This window comes from Lagenorhynchus albirostris, chromosome 19, assembly GCF_949774975.1.
Source record: "Lagenorhynchus albirostris chromosome 19, mLagAlb1.1, whole genome shotgun sequence".
Taxonomy (NCBI): Eukaryota; Metazoa; Chordata; class Mammalia; order Artiodactyla; family Delphinidae; genus Lagenorhynchus; species Lagenorhynchus albirostris.
Genome location: NC_083113.1, coordinates 27,878,029 through 27,888,791, shown reverse-complemented (window position 1 = coordinate 27,888,791; position 10,763 = coordinate 27,878,029).

Here is a 10,763-nt window from a genome sequence, read left to right as displayed (position 1 = left end):
CAGGACCACCTTACATTAGGGGTGGATGCAACTACAGACTGATTCAGCGAGAAGGTTGGGGTAGAAGGACAGGATGCAGATGCCTTCAAGGTCAAGAGAAGAAGGTAACCCACAGCACGAGGACATCTCAGGAGAAGGCCCCCACCAGGAAGCAGATCTTTGAGTTCAGACAGGACCCTGGATTTCCTACAGATGTCTCTGCTGGAGATGCTAGATACCGAAAGGGAAAGAACACGATGGCTTTAAACTGGGCCTGAGGTTGGGGAAAGGAAGTTTCCCTGATCATCCTTTGCACGCTGGAGGCTTCATGTTTTACAAAGCACTTTCACATTCACTGTTTCCCTTCACCCTACAGGACAGAGCGGATGGTAACACCATTCCCTTTAAACAGATGAGGAAACCAAGGTCTAGGGAAAATTGAATATGACCTTTCCAGAGGGTTGTATGGTAAGTGGCGGAGAACTGTTTAAATCCAGCGTGTCTCTCTGCTAGCCCAATGCTCTTTCTAATGAAACACTCCCTATTTTAGGAGTTGTAATCGCCCTCTGGCCAAAACGTTCTCCTGCTTCTGAGTTTGGAAGGTTCATTTCAGACCCAGCCATAACAAAGACTAAAAAAGGTTAGCTTCCCCGGATCTAGATGGTTATTAAAAGCTTATTAGACTGTGAAGCACCCCTAAGTACCAGGCAGTTTAGGGAGCGCCAGAGTCACCCTCTGGTGCTTGCGTAGTGGTGGAGCCCACAGTGCAGTGAAGTGCGCTAGAAATCTATACACAGGATGATGAAGTGTAGCTCCAAAAGGGATAGGGAGTCTAGAAGTCGTCTGAGACCCTGGGAACACGCTGGCTTGCTAGGTGGAGTTCATTTATTCATTAATTCAGCAAACATTTAGGGAGCACCTGCTCCCCTCTGGGCACTGTTCTTGGTCCTGGGACACATCAGTGAACAGTGCAGAATGGCTATCTGCCCTCAGGTTGCTTGCACTCGTGTGAAATGGCTGGAGGAATGGCTTGTGTGGCTTCAGATTGCTACTTCTCTAAAAGCTGTTGTACTACCAGCTACTAATAGCACCGTTAATAGTACTGATAGCAACACTGACGCTGTAGGGTATTTACATTCGGCATCATTAGAGAACGGGGCAACGTCACAGCCAATGAGATGAGAAGTAGCCCAAACTGCCATAGGCCACGTACGGCGTACTAAGAGAGTTGACCACATTTCCCAGGTCTTCTGCTACTGGAAGTCTGGAGGACAGGCCAGCCCTCCTGCTATAGAAGCTCTAGATCTGGGAACAGCCCTCTCCACAAGAGTTTAACCAAGACAGCCACAGACTGCACCCAGACACCTGAGTAAAACAGGCCCCATCGCTGTTCCAGGTGAGGTGCCCTGCTCTCCTTCCTGTCCTAGTTACCTCCAGCAGGGTTAGGGGCAAAGATCAGATCTCTTCCAGAAGAAACATCTTTATGACTGATGCAGGCAGAAAAACAACAGAGGCAGCCGCTGCCTCCGAATAAAGAAAGTTAAGAAGGATAGCACTCCTTACCTAGGAATCCTTATTTGTACTTTGGGGTAAATGTGTGAAACACCCTTCGGTAGGTGGGGTCAACCATCAACACCGTGGGAGGAGGGAGCCAGCTGGTGAGTATGGAGAAGACACACTTTGCTTCTGTTCTCAAGCCTTGTTGCGATATCCTTTCATAACATAGAGAGCCGGTAGAAATTGAGACCTTCCTAATTCTAGTTTTCTTTAACAGAATGTAGCACTTTGGGAGAAAACGGAGTGTTTACTTGAATTAGTGACGGTTGCTAGAAATAATAGCTTTGGGCTTCAAAGGACAAAGAGATAAAGTTAGGAGCTGTGGTCTGCTGAAAGAAAAATCCCTTGATTAGAGAGAGCCAGAGTAAACACAGGGCTCCTGTAAACGTGGTCGTTTCCTGACCACTGAAGAAAAAGTAGCAAGACCCGTCCTGGAATTAGTGAAAGCTGTTGCATTAAAAAAAATTAAAACTCGGGCTTCCCTGGTGGCGCAGTGCTTGAGAGTCCGCCTGCCGATGCAGGGGACACGGGTTCGTGCCCCGGTCCGGGAAGATCCCACATGCCGCGGAGCGGCTGGGCCCGTGAGCCATGGCCGCTGAGCCTGCGCGTCCGGAGCCTGTGCTCCGCAATGCGAGAGGCCACAACAGTGAGAGGCCCGCGTACCGCTAAATAAATAAATAAATAAATAAATAAATAAAATAAAAACTCCGTGTTAATGAGAAACAAGAGAGACAGAGATTTTGCAGAGTAAAGGAAGAATGTATAGATGCACACAAAGTGCAATGAGGTCAGTAAAGTATTACAAAGCATGCTGGGTAAGAGGAAGAGGGACCATGAATAAGACTGATGATTGTTAAGGGTTAACGATAGAAGTCTCTACTGATACAATAGTACAATAGAAATACGAATAATAGTTCCTATTTCTTTGTCTTATGTATTTTAAAAATATAAAATACTAGTAAAACATAGTAAATGTTTATGCTTAGTTGCTCTAATAAAGAACTTTCCCTCCCTTTAAAAAAAATCTAAATGATAAAATAAATTTCAGTGTCTATTACTCAGTCAAGTGCATCTTTTTAAGCCCACAAGTTCAGATTTCAAGGCTTCAGTTCAGACACTACAGTTCAGTCTAAGGAGGTTTAACACTGGCATAACTGAGAACAGATTTTTACTTGGTTTTTTTCCTGGGGCTCCCTAATACCAGAGAAAAATGATAGTATACTCAGGTATTTTGTTGCTATCTAATCTTTTATCACTAAAAATCACAGTCTCCATTTGCTTCTCTATATTTACTATAATATGTAATGTACTGATTTAAGTCGGTGCTTCTCAAACCTCCCTGTAAATCACTTGAAATGTGGTTGAAATGCAGATTCTGATTCAGTAGATCTGGAGAAGGGGCCTGAGAATCTTCATTCGTGATTAGCTCTCAGATGATGCTGGAGATGCTGATTCATGGGCCACACTCTGAGTAGCAAAACTCTGAATTAGTTCACTAAACACCTCTGTCAAAGCACTCCCACACTTTTTGAGAGAAGTGTATACACTAGAACGATGGTTCTCAAATTTTCCAGTGCATCAAAATCACCTTGAAAGTTTGTTTTATATTGCAGATTCCAGGGCTCTGGCCCCAAAGATTCTGATTCACAGTTGCCACCTCCCAGTGCCCCTAGACCTAAGCCTGGCTGGACCAAGGGTGTCTACTCAGGGGCCTGCTAACTTTCCAGCCCAGAGTCCAGCTACTCTTCCCCTTGCTTGTGAAGCTCCAACCTCAGGGGCCTTTCTTCTCTTCTTTGAATGTTCCATGCTTGTTCTATATGTTTGGACATAGAAATGCATGCCTGAAAAACAGCCCCTAGATCTTCCCCATTTCCCCAAGACCCTCTCCTTTTGTTCATTAACTCTCAGCTCAAATATCACCTCCTCCGAGAAGCCTTCCAGGACCACCCAGTCTAAAAGAGTGCTTTCTCCATATTCTCTTTGACACATCACCATGTTTTATTACCATCACAGCTCTTTTAACTAGCTGGATTACCTTGTTCATGTATATGTTTATTGATTTACTGTCCATCTTCCAAGAAAGCAGGAACTCTACCTACCTTGTTCCCATTGAATTCTCAGGACCCAGCACAGTGCTGGGATATGGAATGAATGAGTATATCCAGGTTGAGAAGCAAGGTGTAAACCAAAATAAGCAATGTCATGAATTCTGGCCTTAGAAACTTAAGGCTGCAGAGTGAAGCAGATGTGAAGGATTAATGAGAAAAAGGATCTGATGAGTAGGAAAGGAATTGCTATGCTTCCTTCAGGGTGTGGAAGAAGATCAAACTAGGAATAGACGATGGCAGTGCGTTTGCTGCATTTTGTTCATATACCATGAACCTGCTTTATAATGCAAGACTCTTTGTCCTTTTTCTGTGTCTGCTTTAAAATTATAAAAATACATGTTCATGGTAGACAGTTTGGGAAAACAGAAAATTTTAAATAAGAAAAGATACAGTGCATTATCCTAACACCCATAGACAATCATGGTTTTCATTATTTTAAGGTGTTTTCCCTTTAGAATATTTTCAATATTTAAAAATGCATGTATCTTATAGAATACGTACATGGCAATATACTCTCATGTTCTCTTTTATTACTTAACATTGTAAGGTGAGCATATTCTCATGCTTATAAAGTATCTTTTAAAATGTATCTTAATGGTTGTTCAACATTCCATTAAATGGGTGGAAATACATAATTTATTTTCTTTATTTTCTTTTTTACTCCATTTCCCAGAAAAGCACTCTAACTCTGTGCTCTCTTTGAAGTGGAATAAAAAGGTCTAATGAATGAATTTTCCCCTTGGTGAGAGTAGCAGCGGTTCTCAACTGGGGGCGATTTTGCCCCCAGGAGACATTTTTGTTTGTTACAACGGGGTTGGGAGGTGGCTATTGGCACCTAGTGGGTAGAGGCCAGGGCTGCTGCTAAACATCCTACAGCAAGAACAGTCCCCACAACCAAGAATTATCTGGCCAGAAGGTCCATAGTGCTGAGGTTGAGAAACTTGCTGTCCAGGACAGTGTCAGGGTTAATATTCAACATCCACGTAAAATTCAAATTAGTGTTCTACCATTAAAGTATAGGACTTTGCCCTGGAATTCTGCTTTAGAGTAATTAGAACTCCAGGTACTAGAATCTGGAATAACTGTTACTTTACTTCCAAAATTTTGATTTCATTAGAAAATCGTAAATGAAGTAAAAGAATGTGAAACCAGCTATTGTATATTTTTTAATTAAGTTCTAAGGATGAACTTAACAATGCAGTAGTTCATCCCCATTGGGGTCCATATTGTCACATAGAGCTGGAGGCTGGGGAAGGTACAGTCCCAGGCTATTAGTGGGGTTCAGTAGAACACACTTTCTAAGTCAGAGAAGTGATTCAGCCGATATAGAAATAGAGTTTCTAAATTCCCAAGGGGGGTTTGATGAGCATTTAGTTCAATTCAGATATTTGGAATCCTTTTCTCTGCACCTTTCCTTGAATGGAGGTTTTCCTCCTTCACACCTTTTGCAATATGTGAACTCGTGGGGGAATTCCCTGTGTAGTAAAGTTATCCAAACCATCCCCCTTCCCTCCTGTTGAGAAATGTGCACCTCCCCTTTATCCCAGATTTTGATCTTTGGGACTTTATCCGACCTTCGCAGAGACGATTGTTAGAGATACAATTTGTTATGATACGTCCCCGAGGATGATCCAGATACCGTCGGTTCAATGCAGAACAGAGGAATGTTTGCTGAGCCTTTCTCTTCTACCCGCATTCTTTCTGGGGTTTATGGTGAATGGAAGACAAGTTTACCTTGGAAATGTTTGGAATTGTGTTTTGGATGTTTAAAAGATGAAATAGAAAGTCTTCCCAAACAGATGCTGGGTAAGATGTAAAAAACTGGAATCAGGAATCGCTTTCTAAGCCGTAACAATGGAAATGCGATCTTTAGTTAACAGGGACTCAATTTAGAGCGGGGTGTGCGTGGGCGGAGGTCAGTGATTCACGCCTTGAGATCGATTCGTGCCTCTGACCTAGATCCCTTCTGTGTGCTGCACTTGTTGGCAGCCTTACCTTCTGCAGTATTTTATGTGGCTCCTCTGCAGAGCCTCAGACCTGCGGTGAGGGGTCGGTGGGACCTCGCTTGCCGTCAGATCATCTTCCAGGAGGAAGACATCTCCCTTCTCCTCATCCGCTCTCCCCAGGGTTGGCTGAAGACAAGAAGCATCTCTGGGCTCTCATCGGCTACATCGCTAATGGCACAGACTGTATCATTTGGGAGGCCTGAGAGAAGGGGCGGGTGGCGGGGGGGACAGGGAAGATAGAGGATCGGAAATGGAAAACAATTTGAAATAAGCAATCAGGGGCTGAAAGAGAATATGTTGGCTATAAAATAAGTACAGGAATACAAGAGATGGATGGGAAGTCAATTCCTAGGTCTCTCTCTTCTAGGTGATGTGCAGTCTTTTTTTATTTTTCTGCCCTCGGTCGGCAACCTTTGGTTTCCAAATACTCATTTTCTTTGTAATTTTCCATTAAAATATTGATTCAGCTGCTGCAAATGATATAGCCAATGCTCTCAAGAGTTGCAGGGATGTAGAAAGGCAGGCCCACTCCTCACTGGCAAGAGATACAGATCTGCAGACCCAAATGCACCCAAACATGCAAGTGGCAGCACAGAACACACACACACACACACACACACACACACACACACACACACAGAGGCATACAAACCGGAGACTGCCATAAACTTAGGCAGTGTGGCAAATGTGATTTATTCGTATTTAACTGAATCCAAGATTCAAATCCTTGGGACTGGAATGGATGCAGGTGGTAAGAACAGTAGGTTGAAAGGAATAACCTTCAAAATATGTACAAACATACTTCCTACCGCAGAATGCCTCCAAATAGTGACTCCAAGTCAAGTAAAAGCCAAGAGGTTGGATCTTGATTTATTATTTCAATCAATTTTGTCTTTGAACAAATACTTAGGCAGTATCTCTCTGCCTGCCAGATACCACGGTGATGCCCCGTGAATATGATAGCAGCGTTGCCCTCAAGAATTAATCTAAGGGCTTCCCTGGTGGCGCAGTGGTTGACAGTCCGCCTGCCGATGCAGGGGACGCGGGTTCGTGCCCCGGTCCGGGAGGATCCCACATGCCGCGGAGCGGCTGGGCCCGTGAGCCATGGCCGCTGAGCCTGCGCGTCCGGAGCCTGTGCTCCGCAACGGGAGAGGCCACAACAGTGAGAGGCCCACGTACCGCAAAAAAAAAAAAAAAAAAAAAAAAAAAAAGAATTAATCTAAGCAGGGCATAAGACAGTTTTACACATAGCTACGACATAAGTTATCACACCCCAGTTCTGACTGACTTTTTAATTCCAAATAAGAGTATTGGAATTGGCACCTAAGGTTCCTTTCAAGTAGCGCCAGTCCATGCAGCTGGGCCTCCCAGTGGACCAGACCATCCGGGTTGTGGGTGACACTTTTTTCCTCACCTATGGATGATGGGATCTGTGAGTTGTATTCTTTATTAAGACAAAGGGAGCTTCCTTACCAGTGGGGTTGATAGTACTGCAATTCTAGCATTTTTAGCCCTAGAATAATTTTGCCTGACATTAAAGGAAACAGACCTACGAAGGGTAAGTGATGCGACCAAGGTCACACAGCTAGTTATTTGGAAGGGTTGGGAGTAGAACCCAGAATTGCACGTTTTTTTCCATTTTCTATGTTTTCCTGCCATGAATGCATGCTGCATTCATGTCTAGGAACCTAGTAAAAGGGATCTTCACTGCATTAGGCTTATGTGCCTAAAGATGTGTCCTGATTCAGGTGGCAGAGATGGAAGAAGATTCCATTGAGATAAACCGTGTAAAGCCCGTAAAGCCTGCTACCTAACAGCCCAAGGGACACGAATGCCCATCCTCATCTCCATCCTCTGCCACAGTTCCAACTTCATTGTGTGTCTTGCTTTTTAAGGAAATCCAACCTAGGCAAACCTGTACTTCAAAAACCAGTAAACTCCCTTCTCAGAAAGCTTCTTCACTTTCCAAAAGTATCTTCATGGGTATTCATTTAAATGTTGATCTGCCCTCCAAAAAGTTGACACAAATGGGTTATTATTATTTCGAGGAAGATCTATTTACTCTCAACCTGTGTACGTATTTGCATCACATAAGCAATGTAAACTAGATTTTCATTTGTACTGTCCACATGGCAGTGATAATAAAAGATGGCCGTAAAGGGTGGAAATATATATATTAGTTGTTTTTAAGACTGAAGATATTCTTGACCACATTATTTATATTTGCCTATGTTTCCAGACTTTATGGACATCCTGTAGATCATAAACACAGTAAACAAGAATAAATTCCTTGCCATTTTGGAGGAACTCCTAATGTCTTGCGTGCTTGGTTTGAAATAAAAAAAACATATATTTTATGATAGAATCTCTGTGTTTATAAGCAAAACCCCAAAAATTTACAGAGAAAGAAATCATTTTGACTTTCTCACTATTGGTTCCATAAACCATGACCAAATTATGGCAATCCTGACTCGAAGGATGATTGAGTCATTCTGTTTGAGTTAGTTTAATATGTTCAGGACTGGGTAATTTTTTTTCATTTTCCCTAAATTTCATCCTCTGAAGTTTTAAAATTTAATCATCAGGGCTAATTTTTCTTAGACATTTCTGAGGTCTACAATGTGGAAAATTTTGTTCTGCAGTATTTTTCTTTTGGTCTCATTCCTCAGGTACAAACTGAAAGTGAAAACAATTTAATTTAAAAAAATAATTATTTGAAATCTAAAAACTACCCAACCGATTACTTTTTAGATTGGCTCTTAAGATGATCAGAGGATTATCTGTAGGTATTAGGCCAAATGGAAATTGGAGGCGGTTTCTTAGTTTTCTGTGCCCCAATTAAACTGATTTCTAGGTTCTGGGATGACAAAATCATAGCCCGGGTGACCATCTGCCTGGTCAATGAGTGGCCAGAGTTGGCCTGAGTCAGCTAATTGTGCGTAATTGGGATTATGTAGCAGAGATGACACTCCCCTCTCCAAACAAAGAAAATCACATTTGTGCTGTTTCATGTGACCACTGATCTTTCCCGGCCAACAAAAGCAGAAACTTGGGTCGTCACAAAGTCTGTGTCCGAGAATGGCCAAGATGGCAGGAAGGATCAATTCTGGGATAAGCATGAGACAATAGGCCATGGGGGAGGGGAAAAAAGAAAGAAAGAGGCAAGGGAATCAGACAGAATCTGGGGGGAAAAGGCTAGTCCTGGAAAAATTACTGTCACCCGGCTTTTAGATTCTGAAATATAGGCACATTCTGTATTCTGTATTTATCGTGTCTAATCCTGTATTTCTAGTGTAGAGTCTGACGTGGTTACCCAGTAGCTTCAGAGGGTCAGTGTGCGTTGGAGTACCTGGTGGGGGGGAGAGGTTAGTGTGTGCAGTAGGGGTGTTAGGGGTGTGCATGGGTGGAGAAGTGATGGAGAGCAGAGATGATGCCACAGATTTCAACACTGATGATTTATCTGTTCACACCCTTCCTATGAGTCGGGTACCTCAAAGGCCAGGCAGGAGCAGGGACAGCCAAGCCTTAGTAAACGAGAGACTGGTTGGTGTGTTGGAATCCGTCAGAAGGAGGGCTCGTCCTCAGGTGGCCCCGGAGCAAAGGCCCAGAGCTGTGGTGGCACACTGGGGACAATGGCCGTCAGTGGTTATCAAGTGGAGAGCTGGATGCGGCCCTGGTACCCAGCCACAATATCAAGAGAGGGGTATGGGGTCTCACACTGCCCATCCCCCTTCTCCTAGAGAGAGTGTCCAAGGCTCTGTGGTTGAAACAGGGCCAGTAGCCCTGTCAGTTCTGGCCAGAAAACCGTCCTTGGTGCAGCCGTAGCTCAGGATTTCTCATTCGTGGCATCATGGTCATTTGGGGTTGGACAGTTCTTTGTGGTGAGGGCTGTCCTGTGTACATAGGGTATTCGGCAGCATCCCTGGCCCCTATCTTCTAAATGTCGGTACCTTCTTCCCCCTCTCAACCCCTCCACCCCCAAGAATGTGACAACCAAAGATGTCTCCAGACATCGCCAAATGTCCCCGCCTCGGGGTGGGGGGGCGGGGAGGGTGGAATCATCGCAGGTTGAGAACCACTGTTTGGGGCCCTTATACACTACTTGTTGGTATCTCCCGAAATTTAGATTATCTGGGGACTCATATCTGCACTGACCCGGTTTTGTGTGTGCATTTGTTTAGGCGTGAGGCTTCGCCTGTGTGTACATAAAGTTACACACAGCTGTCCGTGTTCTACTGACCACCTGAGAACACTCCGGCAGTGACCAGCTCTTCTTGGTTTAATGGTCAGTCCAAACTCCAAATGCACAGTGCAGATGCCACAGGTCGAGTTAGAGGGGACACACAGAGGCTGCCCAACTCAAGGCCTCCAAGAAACCCCTGTGGCTGGGACGGGAGCCAGTAGCTCCCCGACACACCCTACAGAGCAGCCCGTTCCCAGATCCCCCTATTCACGGTATAGCTACTAGGTGACAGGTTCTCTGCTCTGGGGACACAGAGGGAAAAAAGTCAGTCAAGGCCAGACCCTTCAGGGGGTTACATTCCAGAAGGCGGAGGCAGCATGGAAATGCACTGATCAGATGATTTCAGGCAGCCTGGGCTTTCTGTGAGTCTGACCCTCTCAGAAGCTGTGAGGGTCCAGTTCAGGGCCCTCTCAAACCCCCTCTAAGGCTGGGAGGGGCCTTGGCAATGAGTTCATATGCTTTTAGGAAATTTGCAGAAGATAGGTTTTCTTCATGAGGGCCCCCAGCCAGCCCCAAACTGCATAAACTTCAGGCCCCGCAAAACCTGGATCTATCCTGACTTGTAGCTTCCCGTACAATACAGAATCAGATACTCTTTCAAAAGAGATCAGGATGGAGAAGAAAAATGCATCCAGTTTTAATTCACTGACAGCACAGGGGAAGGAAAACACCACCATTCCAAAAACAAAGTCATGAGAAAACCAACTTTAGCTCATCCACTGGGTGCTGGGTTCAGAGACGGGTCCTCAGGTCCATACACACCAGGGGAGAGGAAACTAGAAGCCGGATCTCCTCTCTAGAAGGCTAGGGAGGGAAGCTGCAGTCTCTGGCTAGGAGGGGCTGAGCAGCTGGCCAAAGCCGACCTGATAG